Genomic DNA, 15,389 nt, shown 5'->3' with positions numbered 1-15,389 from the left:
TTTGTGATGGTGGAAGCTCGCTGGCGCTTATGCATCTAGATGTTTGACTTTATTATTATTTTTCAATTGCAATTGATCTACACCATCCGATCCTTGCCTGCATTGACAATAATAAATTGAGTAGTATTATTGCCACTCCTCTAAATACCTTTTAAAATTTTTTTAATTATTTTATAATTTTAATCTTTATTAAAATTATATAATAGAACAATTTCTAATTAAACCTCCGCTCAAAAGTCAAATAATTTTTTTTCTCTTATAAAATCTAACATTTTAGAAATTAAAAAAGTTACTTTTTCCTCTAATTTTCGGGTAAAAATTTTACCACTGATAGCTACAATGGAGAGAATGAAAACCCGTTGTTTTTCCTTTTAAATGGAAGAGACTCCATTGTTGAAATGAGGTTTAATAATAAAAATTAGAGAATGGGGTTTACACAATACATTTTAATTAAGGGTATTTTTGTTATTGATGGAGGTGTTAAAGAATTATATAATTTTTTAAAATATTTTAATGAGATTAATTAAGAAAATGGGTGTTAAGAGATATTTAGAGGGGTGCCAATAATCCCATTCTAATAAATTAGTTGCTACTAAATAGAATAAGAACTTATATGGCATTCTCTCACTCTATAAATATGTATAATCATTATTAGATGCAAAAACTCATTTTTTTTCATGCGGATAAGTATTATTATACTTTACGGTTTAACAATTTCTCTACATGAAAAAAAAAAAAAAAGCGTCACATTAGAGAAGGATGATATATATATTCAATAAATTGTTGTATAAATTAGTGTGACATATTTTATTATTGTCACTTGTTCTATTTTTTTAATTTTTTTTTTGCAAATGTAGGACACGTGGCAATGATATAATATTGTTATATCAGTTGGTAGATTATGATTGTAGGAAACCATCAGATGGTCAGATTTTATCATCTAATGGTGTCCAGACAAGAGGTACGATACCCTTAGAAATCATAATCAAACCATTGTTTGTAAGAATAAAATGAGTACAAAATTTTGTGTAACTATCATTATTTTTCTTTTTCTTTTTCTTTTTTTAATTCATTACTGTTAGAACCACAGACTATTTGTACAAATCATTTTTAAACAAAATTTGGTATAGCATTGTTGATTAGATAAAAATAACAAAATAACAAAATAAATCATATGAGTCACGTGGTGTTTTTATTTAACTAATAGTATTATGCCACATTAAATTTTATTAAATATTTTATACCTAGAGTTTAGAGCTTTATTATTACTCTTAATTTTTTTTAAAAAAAATTATATATTAATTTCTTTGAACAAATAAACAAGTATATCTCGTACTAAAAGAGCATATACTATAAGTCGTTAAATTATTTTAGTCTTGGAATCAACATTTTAACTCATTTGCAAATAAAGAAAAGAAAAGAAAGATTCATAGATCCCCATTTGCACAAGCATAGAATTGAATTACAAAGGGTTATGAAAATGAATGGGATAACCATTTGAATAATGCAATGATAAGATATAAATTGTGAAAGCAATGCATACCAAAATTTGTGAAAGCAATACATAAAAGAAACTTGCAATGGTTCTCCACAATAAAATTGCACAATTTGATGAATAGATATTAATTTATTAAGAGAAACCTTTCGAAACTTTGAAGAGATGAGTAATTTTCTTTTGAAAAAAAAAAATCACATAAACTCAAAATGTTGGTTGTTGTTGATTGAATAATACTCATTCTACGAATTATTTTCTTCGCAGTCTGACCCTTTGGCCGTTACCCTACCTCTTTAGAGCAGCCAAGCATCCAAACTTAGAGAAATAAAATAAAATAAACATATATATGCATGTATATAAAAATTCTTTTCCTTTGACTATTGCTTGTTCAAAAGATGAGATTCACTTTTGATTCGTCTTCGAATGTATATTGCCTCTAGCTAGCCTGTCCAATAATTTTGACTACATTCCACTAACTAGGGTCTAGGGATTTGTTTTGGAGGCACGCAACAAATTAAAATTTAAGTGAAAGATAGAGACTATACACTTAAAATATAAGCACCATTGCAAGAATTTATATCTATTGTGAAAAGGGAAGAGACAATGTGAACTTAATAAATATGCAAAATAAGAAAACAAGAGAGATGTTTCATGTGGCTCTACAGAGCTAGCTTCAAAAAGTGAATAATCAATTAAAGTCTTAGGCTTCAAGAGTAATTAATAGTTGCAATGGCATTGAATTTTATTTGTGCAATTAAACAAGAATCTAATTAAGCCTGGTCTAAAGCTTGATCTGCGGAGCCTTTACTGCAACAATGACTTTCGAGAGATCTAAATAGCGTATAATGCATTGAGAACATTTCTTGATTCAGTTGTGTACAGCTAATTAATTGATTCAATTACATCTACATAAACAAGAGTACATAATAAGAACATTATACTATAGCACCTGCTGATTATACTGTAGCTTTTTAGCCGAAACTTTTCTATAGGAAACGAATAAAAATAAATTAAAAATAATCTATTCATGTGCTTACCTAATAGCTGACCTTGATATTCACATGCTCTCTAATAATGTTTAATTTTATAAGGAGGGATCGAAAGAACATTAAGTTCTTTGGGAAAAAGAAATTGAAAAAAAATAAAGAAGTCAACCTTAAATTCAAGCCATGCATGGGATCGAACAGTGGACAGAAAATCAAAAGCCAACACATAAACCAGTAGCCATTATGATTGTGAGCACCACGCATGCAACATGTATAATTTGTTATAATTAATATTCCAATAATCAAGCTAATTAAGCATGGAAGCTGCTGGGCTCTCTGTGATAAAGATCTTATGCACATGAATGCGTACAATGACAGTACGTAACATGCCTTAATAATGCTAATTTACTTCTTAAGTGTATATATTAAAAAATAAACTTATGAAGACTACCTGTCCTAAGCCATTCCAAATATAAATGTATGCATATGTTGTCAACTCTCTTAATTAATATCTTTGATGATTCAACAAATGGGAATAAAAATGCATATGAGGGGGAAAACTTATCCGGTTAAGAGTGAAACAGGACGGGGTTGGATGATAATTAATTTTAATTAGCAAATACTTGACGTTCTTTAGAAATAGTTTCCTTGATTCATGCTGCCCGAATTGGTAATGTCATAATTTGGCATTCTTCATTCCAAACATCGTAGCTTTACTTAGAATTATGGCACGGCAAGGATCATGCGTGCTTACAAATTATGTAATACAAAACGGCAATCATATAAAGTTGAAGAAGAGAAATGTGTGCATGTAACTTGAAAATATCCAAGAAATTTGCTCAGGGGAGCACCCATTTATATCAAATTACATTGCACTGCAAGTGGGTATTTGAGGGTCACACCATACTTCAAATTGAAGAAGCAGAAGGCTAAAGGACATGATAGTTAGGGCACTTAATTAACCTCTTAATTTAATTCAAAAGGCACAAATTCAATTGTTTTAGAAACAACAAAAGAACGCATGAAGCTAAATTTTTTTAAAAAAGGGAACATTTAAAAGCATTACATTAATTTGCAAAATAAGCGTTTACTCTTTATTAGTTTATTTAAACCATGTGGACAATTAAAAAATAAATCCCAATTGTTAATTAAATGTCAATGGCTTTATAAATAATTTCCAGGTCAAAGAACAATTTCACAAACCCAGTAGGAAGCCAAATATTGAGATAAATTTACCATGCATGCACTTTGCAGAGTTGAGAGCTGATTAATTGTGAGCACTGGACTGATGTTACAAGCTTTGACTATTATGCCATTTCATTTTGTTCTTCTAAATTTCCATTTATCATAGGTCCAGCAATTACGAGTACTTTTCATTCATGGTAACAACATAGGTGTTCAAGATTTCTAAGAAAATTTATGAAGTAGGGACGAAATTCAGACACAATCTTAATAGTGTTTGGAAAGTAGGTATTTAGTTAAATGGTGGACTCCTCATTATCTCATTCTTAAGGTCGAGGGTCTGAGTTTCTTCATGTGTTGCGGGAACATATTTTTTAGATTGGACGTTAATTGTGAATTTTTGAGTTGAGTTTTTAATGTACTTATTTCACTATCAATTTTTTTCTAATTGGAAATATGATTATTCCACCAAAGAGGAGATTGAAACAGCAAACCAAGCAGCGAATGGTAGCAAAAAACAAAACAATCAAAGCGTGTGATAACATTGTCCTTAAGACTAAATTTCGCGCCTCAAAATTTGATAACCCAGTATAAGAAGGGAAAACAAAGTAGTATGATCTCCAAGACATAGTGACTATTATTGTGAGGCTGCACTCCTAGCACAATGGACTTTAATAATAAAATAAAAATTGAAGACTATGGAGAACTTTAAGTAATTTCCAAGTATCAATTGTGTGGTATAAGCATCTCCCTTTACAGATATAAGTTATAGTCTTATTTTCTTTTTAATCCAAATTATAATAAAGATTTGATAAAATTAGGCTACGCATGTGCCCGTACACGACACTATTGAGGAGGTCCCCCCACTAACGAATGATTTATTAGTTTAGAGGTCTTCGGGATGGACTTTTCATTTGGGCTTAGATTCGTGTGCGTACGCCTCCACTTAATGTACTCGTCCCCATAATATATTTGGTTTCTGTACATTAACTAACGTGTGCTCTCTTTTCTTAGCAATGTGAGATATTGGTATTTTGAAATACTAACTTAGATATTGGTATTTTGAAATACTAACTCACATATCTAACATAATTTTCAAAATATGTGTACACATGACACATATATCAAACCTTAGTTTTACTTCCTCAAACAAAGATGGACATAATCTTATTAATGAAATAAAAAAAGTCCAGAGTACATTGAAGGTAAATACAACTACATTGATGTAGGATGGTGTGTCACGAGTAGTGTATTTTCCGAAGGCTGTAACTTGGGCTACAAGTGTCCATTTTCAGCGTATAATATACCGTTTTGAAACTTGCGACAAGACAAACAAAGCCTATAACAAGTCTAAGCCATTTTGGGCCGTGCTCAAACCAAAAAATCCATTTATTTCCTGGTCATTTTTCAGTTTTAAGATTCTTTCCTATTTTTCCTAATTATTCTAGGATTTTTATCTTTTTTTTTCTAGAACTCAGATTTGAGTGCTATTTTTTTTCTTATTTTGATTAGGAGAATTTAATTATCATATTAGATTTCGGATTTGCCTATTTTAGTAAATTTGCGATATTCTACCTTGTGATAAAAGGGGCTCAAAACCCTAGTTTTATTCATTTAGACTTTTCAAAAAAGCTTATCATTATTTAGAAATCTTTGTTTCTTCTGTCAAACTTCTTTAAACATTTCTGTTCGATATACATGTTCAATAATAATATGTCAACATGTAATTTTGTTTTTTTATTACGACTAACAATTGATTTCCCTGGTAATTTTAAAAATATATTAAATATATACATATGACAAAATTTTATTAAATTGTTGTACAAAAGTAATTACAAATTATCCAAAACTTCTAAGTTTTTGGTTTTCTTGAAAGGTACCTCCAAGGGCACTTAGGTACAAGGCCTTAGAAAAATTATAGAAAAAATAAAGGCCTTAAATGAAATTTTACTCATGTCTATGTGTATTTTGATATTGGGTCCCTAAAGATAATTTGTTATTGGTCCTACAAACATAACTTCTCAGGTGCACATAAGCTAAATACAGATTTCATGCAAATTTACATTCACACCATATGGTGTTAACATGATTTTGTTCAATTAACTATAAACACCATATGACATTAATGTGAATTCGCATGAGATTGAAATTTAAGCATCCGCACCTAAATATTTTTGGTCTTGTAAATTACACATATTTTTGCTACAACCTACGAGAATTTAAGATTTTCTTCATTATGGTTCCGCCATTTACCTCCCTAATTTTACATATATTATGATGTTATAGCTACTTTAGCATAGGCAATAGGAAGCAAGCTCTTTTCGGTATCATTTTTTCTTGCGTTGGTTACATTCTTTATGGTTAACATCGATTTAACCTCTAACAACTATTTAATGGCCCTACGCGATCAGCTTTTGAAAATCGCCATTCATTTGCATGTGGTTTTAATTAATTACTGTTGAGTGTTGAAGGTTCAAAGTTCAGACTCACGGTCACGGGGGCTCAATTTTTTTCCAAGTGAAAGTCGCCATCTAACTTCTAGACTCTCACATGCTCCTAAGCTTACCCATCACATGCCTGCCTACGCACTTGGCTTCATTTGGACCAAGTCCGCCGTTGTCACTTTCATCCTTTCTGTATACCCTTAATTAATTCGCCGGGAAATGAGCAGTAAAATCAGTTTCTATTTCCATTAAATTACGAGATCCAATCTTGTCAAAATTTATTGCACCGAACGTTACAGCTATAGTATATAGACACAATCGTGATGTATGGAATGTACAAATTAAATTATCAAAGTCAATTTCAAAGTTTTGTAACTTTCTTGCTTATCCCAAAACTTGAAATCTCGTAAATATAAGCCACTCAAAATTTAAAATGTTTATCATTATTGAAGAATGCATTAAAATGAGTTTATTTATATATTTTTAAAATATTTAGAAGTAATTTAATATATTGTGTAGCAATGTAATAATGTTTTGCGGTGAAATAAAAATATATTGGTCTAATCCGTATTATTTAAACGCGATCAATATTCGCACTTTAATTAGAATTTCAATTTACGGCTCTTATTGTTCATTTTTTTAACGACTAAACACCAAATTTTACCTATCACAAGTACACAGAGTGGCATTTACAACACAGTGTTTGAATTCAAAACTTTTGAAAGTTGAATTGATTGTATGAGCTTTTTCACAATTAGACGGCGCATTTGGATTTTAGTTGTTGCATAAAATCAGGCAGCTCAAGAAATTTGTCAAAAGAAGCCAAAATTGGGAACCGATCAATGTCAAAAAGTTGGCGACAGACTAGTGGGCCGATTGAGAGAGAGTAGAAGTGGCACCTGGCGCGTACGGCATCCTCCCTCGGAACACCCTAACCCAGCACAAATCGTTTACAAATTCAAACTCACAATCCTCAATGCCCCCCAAAATTCGGATACGAACATTGTACCCGTACGTTGGTTAAATTAAAGCAGCAAGCAATGCTAGCTAAGCTCCGGCTGCCACGCCTCTGTATGATCACAACACGAACGTGCGCTAAAAATTTTCAAAAGAGAAGGAAAAAGAAAAATAAAAAGGGGAAAAAAACTATCCATATTACGTGGGGGCTTGAATGGCCGTAATTGCGTGCAACTTTGGGACTCTTGGTGCCGCTGAAAAGGCAAAAGCCATTTGTATATAACGTTGAAATGAATTGAATCTAGTTACATACGTTAATTAGAGATGCTTTGTCACGATCTTAATTTCATAGCTGCCGCAAAAGTAAGATTAATTTTTATGAATTCTTTTATGTCTATCTATTCTTAAGGATTCGATTAGGGGAACAAATTCTTTATCTTTAACCCAATACTTATGCATGCATTCAAAAGGATGTACCCCAGGAGACCAAATCTTTTTTCTTTTCTTTTCTTTTCTTTTTTTTTCGTTTTTACCCCTTTTTGAGGAGTCCTAAATTAGTCTCCTATGTTAAGCATTAATGCAAGGCAAGCAAATATATCTACACTTTTTCAACATTTAGTTTTACCTAAAAAGTGTGCTTTCCATGTCAGAAATCGATAAGATCGTATGTTAAAAAAAAATTAAAAACAAAAGAATGAATAAATTTGAAAAGGAGAGAAAAAGGAAAAGGTTAGGAATATAAAATATTAAAGGACGTGCGCACACCGTATACGAATACGATCCGTTTGAAGTTTAGTCTTCAAGTTAGAACAAGCACAAAGCCACAAACGACGACGTAGTCTCAACTTTATTGCAAACGAGTGATAGCTAGCTAGTGGCTTTGCTAAAAGGCTCTATTGATATCACAATGTGACCAATAATTCATTGTAGTGACTAAAAATATGTAATTAAATTTGATTAGATGAAAGTAAGAGAGTCTAATAGATACCATTCAATCCTATGCCAATAATGAAAATCCTCACACTTTTTTTAATTTGTAATTGTGTAGCATACAAATATATCCTAATTTGCATAAGATTAGTGTGTGCGTATATCGAGTCTATTTTTTATTCGTGTGCATCTCCCATCGTCACCCCTTTAATAGCAACCATTGAAGGTATAATTTGATTCGAACCTTTTTTAAAAATGTAAGCAATTTCTTGTTTTATTTCCTGCAAATATTCATATTTTAACGAGAACTTGAAGAGTGGAATGAACATAAACTTCCCGTGAGTTTCACAAGCCAAGCAGTTAACAATGGATTTCCTCATATCTTCTTTTCCTTAACCCTAGGGTTTGTTTCGATGCATGCATAACTAAACTCTATAAATCTTTGTTTTGAGACATAAATGAAATTAAAAATAAGAGAATAAATAAAAACTAACTACCACGGTAAAGTCGCTAATATTTATCAAACACCCCACGAACCAGAAGCGACCTTAGAACCTTTTAAGGAGATAAATCAAAATTTTATCCATTTAAATGGTATTAGTAATGGATACTAATGTCTGTCAGAATTAATGTATTTACCAAAAGTGATGTTATTTTATTTATTTTTTATTTTTTAACACCCTTATCTGCATACAAGTATATGGACGTGGTTAATCTTATCCTGTGAAACTTAAAGGTCAGAGATAAACGCGAATCCTTTTTGTATTTGATGCTTCTGCTTGCACAGACGCAGACTAGATTCGCTATCATAAACATAAAGAAAAAGCAAAAATATTGGACCAAAAAAGATTTGGTCGCTTTCAGAGAGTGGATCCACATCCACTAGTTAAGCCAAACAAAAAGAAAATAAAAAAAGAAAAGAAAGTGGTAGGATTATATACATATCGGGGGAGCAATGGCAACAGCAGAGGTAGTGGCTTCCTCTAATGGAGACATGACGCCACTCATAATACTTTTAATTATCAAATACAAATACAGGTATCAGTACCCCAAGGCTGGGGCTCAGTTGTCACTCGTCATGTATGCATTCGTTTGTGAGACAGCTTTAGCAGCCATGGGCCGCGATTCCGTGTCAACTTGTATCTCCGTAAACAATTTAATTTAAACTACTAGTATTTGGATTATCATCAGCATCAACTATTGACTAAAGTAAGAAAATTCTTTAGAAAAAAGAATTAATAAACAAAGAAAGTTCTTTAGAAAAAGAATCAGTAAACAAAGTCTCACGCAAAGTGCACGGATATGATTTTTTTATTTTTTCGTCGTTAGGGGTGAGCTTGAATTCTGTTCAAACTAAACAGATCCAATTGGATAGGTTCGGTTTAAAAAACTGTTTTGGTTTGATTTAAAAAATTCTAAGTAAATACGTAAGTTACAATAATAAGTGTTTGATAAACACTATTTATTATACCTTGAAAGATAAAGTGATGAAAAATTTATAATATATTTATTATTTTTATCAAAATTATTATTCAAAACTCATATTTACTGCATATTATCAATTTTTATTTCATAAATACAACTTTTTTTATAGTAACTATGGCTTAAAAGTTACAGCACTTAAATACTAAATAAAACTTATATTTGTTTCGTCCTGATTAAGGTTTTAATCGATTTAGTTCATAGATAAAAGTCGGTTACAAATTGAATTTAGCACGACGGGCCTAATTTTTTCCTTCATTGTATATGTTATTAGATTAGAATAACTCTCAGTCTCAATAATCTGAACGCGTTTTAGGTCATGACAAAACAGTTTTGAGGTTGGAAATAGTTCATTAATTGCAAGGTTGAATAAAAATGTTAAAAAGTAAGCGGTGCAATCTTTAACATCATGATAGTCATGTACTTAGTTTATCGTTAAGGAATGAAGTTGCTGGCTTTTTAATCATATGATACTTGAAAAATCAAACAACTTGATTCTATTCAATAATTATACAAGGCCGAACTAATTAAGGCTATGAGTTTTGAGAAACTGGGGATGCAAACTCAATGTAGATATTCAATGTTGCACGCTTAAATACGTCACCGATTTGAAGTCAAGCATGAAATGCGCCCGTGCAGCTGCTCAAGCCTCTAAAGTCTTCGCACACCCACCCACCAGCAAGAATGTAATGTTCAAATTTCAAGTGTTTTTGTAGTCCTTTTTTATATTACGAAATTGGAATTCAAAGTAGCATTCGGTCCAAATTCAGTGTGACCAAGACAAGAGAGAGCGACACTCAAAACCAAGAAAAGAAAGCAAATAAAGAGGGCGGTAACGTGGGATTTCAATAGTCTGTGGGCGTCCAATTGAAAGCTACGAGCCCATTGCATTGGATCCATTTGCCAACATGAGTTCGTCATTCTCTAATTAGTAATGGGTAATGCTAAGTTACATGCATGTACCTTACAACCCTCTCACATGAATAGTGTATAAATACTATTCATGTGAGAGGGTTGTAAGGTACATGCATGTAACTTAGAGGGATCCGTAAGTAATAATAAACTTTCGCACGTTATGAAATGTAATGTAAATTTGAGTTAAAAAAGTGTAGTTGTTTTCCATTTGGAACTTGAGCTCTCCTGATTTTTTTTATAAATCTTATATTTTAGTGCTAGTATATGATTAGAATTTAATTACTTCTACTTTTTCATTTATTAATCATCAATGATGTTAATGAAATTTGATCACAAAAAGATGAGATCAGAAGAAGATCCTGATCCTTCAATTTGATACTAAATTATACATAATTAGATTAAACTATATATAACTATAACATAAAAACCGGCTATTGTTTAGTATTTAGTCATAGTTAATTATCTTGGTCTAATTCGAAAGTTGCTTTTTTAAAAAAAATAATAATAATAATAAGTATACACAATTGAGAATTTTCAATTTATCTTTGCCAACAAATTTATCTTGTACTTTATGATGCATTATCACATGTCACAACCCCAGATGCACGGGGCTTGATGGTTTCTTAGTTTGCTCTTTTTGGTCCAAGCAGATGAGTCTTTGTACAGGCTATGAAAACAAATATATAGGCTCAAGACCATCGTCAACTGAAAATCTAAACTTATATGGGCCAAGTTAGGCCCAACGCCTTTTGTGATCCAGAATCTCTCCCATAGAACAATTTGGTCATATAATATTTCCTCGTGAAGTTGTTTGGGACATATGAATGGCCATGTATGCAATTTGGGCTCTTTCAAAAAGGAGACGTGAGGTATTCTGCGACATTAATTCAAAGGAGGTAATTTAGGTTTTCAATGGCATTAAATTGGGATCCTGGCTTAGCATTAGTCCACCCCAAAATCTATGGCTTTGTATTTTCTTATTGATATTCATACAAGTACTTTTTTTCAATTCGAGTACATTTTTTTTTCTTGAGAAAACAACGAAGAATAATTAAATAACAACTGACAGACACCATCCAAAGCTAGTTTGAAATAGAGAACGAAAAAACAATATTTTAAATGTTTCATTTTCTATAAATTGGGATTGATTTTCGGTAAATCATCTCTTTTAGCACTATGAAGGGTTTGAATCTCCTAAGTGTATATATAAAAAAAGAGTTTGGTTTGGACTTAGATATTCAACCTGCCGTCATTACGCCACCACATAAATGAACTAAGGCTCTCTTTGGGATTGAAATTAAAATATTTAATAAATACTAATTACTGTAGTTTGAAAGTTAAGTTAATTTCAGTTTACACTAATTTTTTCAAAATTATTATTTAACAATTTTTTTTACTATATAATGTTAACTTTTATTTTACTGCTACAATTTTTTTCTAACAGAAATGGTAACTTAAAAATTACAGTAGTTTAATACTAAATAAGGCCTAATAACCTATAAATATGAGTGGATTTATAATGTAAGCATGTAATATAAAAAAAATGGAAAAAAGAAATAGTAGAACTTTGAATGCAACTCTAAATAATTGGAGTTGTAGTGTCAGTGATTTGTGTGTTATGTCAGCTTCATCCTTCAATTAATTATAAAAAAGTATCGACTTTCAAATCAAATTAAAATACAACTCTATAGTTAGGGGTGGGCATTTGGTTCGGTTCAATTAAACTAAACCAAACCAAATTGTGTTATGGTAGTTCAGTTCGGTTCGGAGCATAAAAACCAAATGGTTCAGAATACTTAGTTTTTATTTGGTAATGGTTCAAGAAAATTGAAATAAAAATTAAAAATAATTTAGAATTTATCTTTTCTTTTTTACTTTATTTGTTAGCTAATACATGTAATTATATATGTTGTAGCATACACTTTATTTTATTCCATTTAATTGTTGCTTGGCTAATGCTTCACTTTGACTTTGAGAGATAATGTAAGCATTGTGGATGTAGAAGTTAAAGAATGGAGAAATGATAATTGGAAGAGTGCTCATCGGTAGTAGAAGTTTGAAGTTTATTTTGTAATATATGGTAGATTTCTATATTATTGTTGTACTTTATTACGTTAACTTTTATTGTTAGATTTTATTATGTTGTTTATTATTTTTGTTTTTTTAGAGTATTGTTGGACTTTATTATATTAATTTACTATTATTAGATTTTATTATGTTGTTTATTGTTTGTTGATTTATAAACTCAAGATTGTTATTGTAATAATAGTGTATTACTATTACATTGTTTTTTATTGAATAATGACAGGATGAAACAAAACCAAGTCAAACCAAATTATAGTACTGAACCAAATCGAATTGAATTAATTTGATTCGGTGCGGTTAAGTTCTATAATTTAGTTCGTATTTAATTCACAAATTCATGAACTATTTAGTTTTAGTTTGATTCGGTTATGTGCCTAAACTGAATCAAACCAAATAGTGTCCACCCATTCTAGTCATCTAGTCCATAACACATATAAAATATCTCAGTTGTTCCCACTTGCAAGCCTCTGATCATATTGAAACTGCCTGTGTCTGCCTGATCATGAATTGTCTCCCCTTTTTTTTATCTTTTTCACTGCCGACTGCTTTAGATTTGAAAACATGAGTGGGAGCAGATCCAGATTCTCCTTCAATGTTGCAGCAATATTGCAATTTGGCACATTAAATTTCTCCAAAAGTAGGTGGAACCAGCTTGCTTCTTTTTTTTTTCCTTTTTTTTTTTTTTCAGTGTAGTTGCTCCCCCACACTACCCTCAATTGTTTCTATTTCTCAAAAGTTGAATGTGATGCTTAATTAAATTTGCTTCAATTTGTCAGCAGAATATACAATTATAGAGATAATTATTAAATTTGCACTTATTGTTATAATATGACAGTAATCATCAATACTCTAAGATGAAGCAGCACTATAGCCACTATCATTTGATAAACTGCCGACAAGTGGTAGAATGTGATTGATTGTTAGAAAACCACCACTCTCGCTCCTGTGAATAAAACTTGATAAAAAATATATATATATATAATTGAGCAAGTTAAATAATTTGTATAATTACCTACTGAATATGCATGGGCATAATATTTGTGCTTAAAACATTACTAAACAGATGACAGTCATTGATTGGTGAGATGATATTAATTAGGATACAAATATACAAATATTTGTATCTCAATTTTATAAGTATATCATTATGCTTAAATAGTTAATTTTTCGACATGATTAATTAATTGGTCATGTTCGGGTTGATTCACATTTTCAAAAAATGATCCGAGTTCCCGACCCATCAGTAGAGACAAACATTATCCTAACAGTGTCTAGTGTTTGTGGTTATTACAGCTTCAATATAACAATACTGAAAATTTCAAACATCAAGTTTAAGGAGCTCAAATGAATAATTAACTGAATGCTTTTTAAAGTTTCAAAGTCAATAGAAATGCTTGAAGTTTCTTCCCAAATAAAAAAACTATTCCCATTTCATATATATTTGGTCAGATTCTGATTATATGTTAGCAAAGTTTGCTTTATTTATCCTGTGGCTTGCGCATCACTCAGCTGACTTGTGTTTCATGAATGATTCTGTCTTTGCTTGCGAGTTCACAAATGTTTTCAAGTTTCTGACTAGTAATGTATGTGTTGCTTTTTGCAGATGCACAACTAATTTAGTAATTAGTAAAGCGCCATAATCATCAGTTAGTTATTTTAATTATTAGGGTTTTTCCTTTTCCCTTTGCTCTTCCAACTTAATATCTAAAATCCAGTTGGGTCATGATTCAAATAAAGTTAATAAATAAGTTTATAAAGCATGTGCTTTTGGGGTTCCACACTATGATATTTCAATACAATTGATCCAATGGTCTTTTCCAAGTGTTGATGTAGGATTATTTAACGTAAAATGGATGCATTTTTGAGCAATTATTGTTGATTTGTCATTGTTATGAGTTTGTGAATTAGATATAGGATTTTTTTTTTTTTGACGTAAACTAGGTGCATTTTTGAGCAATTATTGTGGATTTGTCATTATTATCAGTTCGTGAACTTTCTACTATAATTTCTTTTTGGCTTGTCAAAAATCGTCTTCTGATCTGCCTTTTCTCTCTGTACCCTTTTTGGCTATAGGCTGCATCATTTTGGTCCTTTAATTTGCAGAATAAGTTTGGAGTACAAGTTCCGCAATCACTGCAACCAACTTTGATGATACATATGAGGAAAAATAACATCCACATTCTCAAGGTTTCTTCCGATAAACAGTTAGATTCTACCGTTTATAAATAGTTAAATTTCCACTATTTCATAAATAAATATTTGAACCTTTTTTCCTTCATGTATTAAGATGGAAATGATGATATTATTGTACGTGAATATTCTTTTCACTGTCTAAAATAAATAGAATTCACCAACAGAAAAAATTTGCGTGGAAACGTAACTATATATTTCTTAAAAATTAAGAAGTTAAACCGTCGATTGAGACAAATCTTGAGAATCTAAATGTGAGATAATACCGAGAATTGATATTAAATGGATAACAAATTTTAAGTTTAAGTTGTCAAAGTGTATTTTTGTTAGCTAAACCCTGCGTTGATTTGGATAATATGAGAGATCAAAGTGCAATTTTGAACGGAAAAAGTACAGATTCATTAAAGGTGAATTAAATCCAAATTTGCTCATAGTTATTGGTTTTGGTTACTAGCCAGCAGTTGGTAATGTTAACTTATCGAACGCTCGGTCGGTAGGTAAAGATGAAATGGAGCCAATGGAGGTGGCGTGTTGAATCTTCAAAATCGCAGAGGGCGGCAACAACAAGAACTAATAAGCTTCTTCTCCAATTCATCTTCCCCATTGGTCCTTTTTGTTTCCTTTTCTGGTATCGCCATTATTACGGCCTCCAACCTCGCAGGGAGGTTAAAGTGGCATGATTTAAAAAATGAAAAAAATTGCTTTACCTATTAGTCTAGGACA

This window comes from Citrus sinensis, chromosome 9 (genome assembly GCF_022201045.2).
Source record: "Citrus sinensis cultivar Valencia sweet orange chromosome 9, DVS_A1.0, whole genome shotgun sequence".
Taxonomy (NCBI): Eukaryota; Viridiplantae; Streptophyta; class Magnoliopsida; order Sapindales; family Rutaceae; genus Citrus; species Citrus sinensis.
This window is presented reverse-complemented; position numbering follows the sequence as displayed.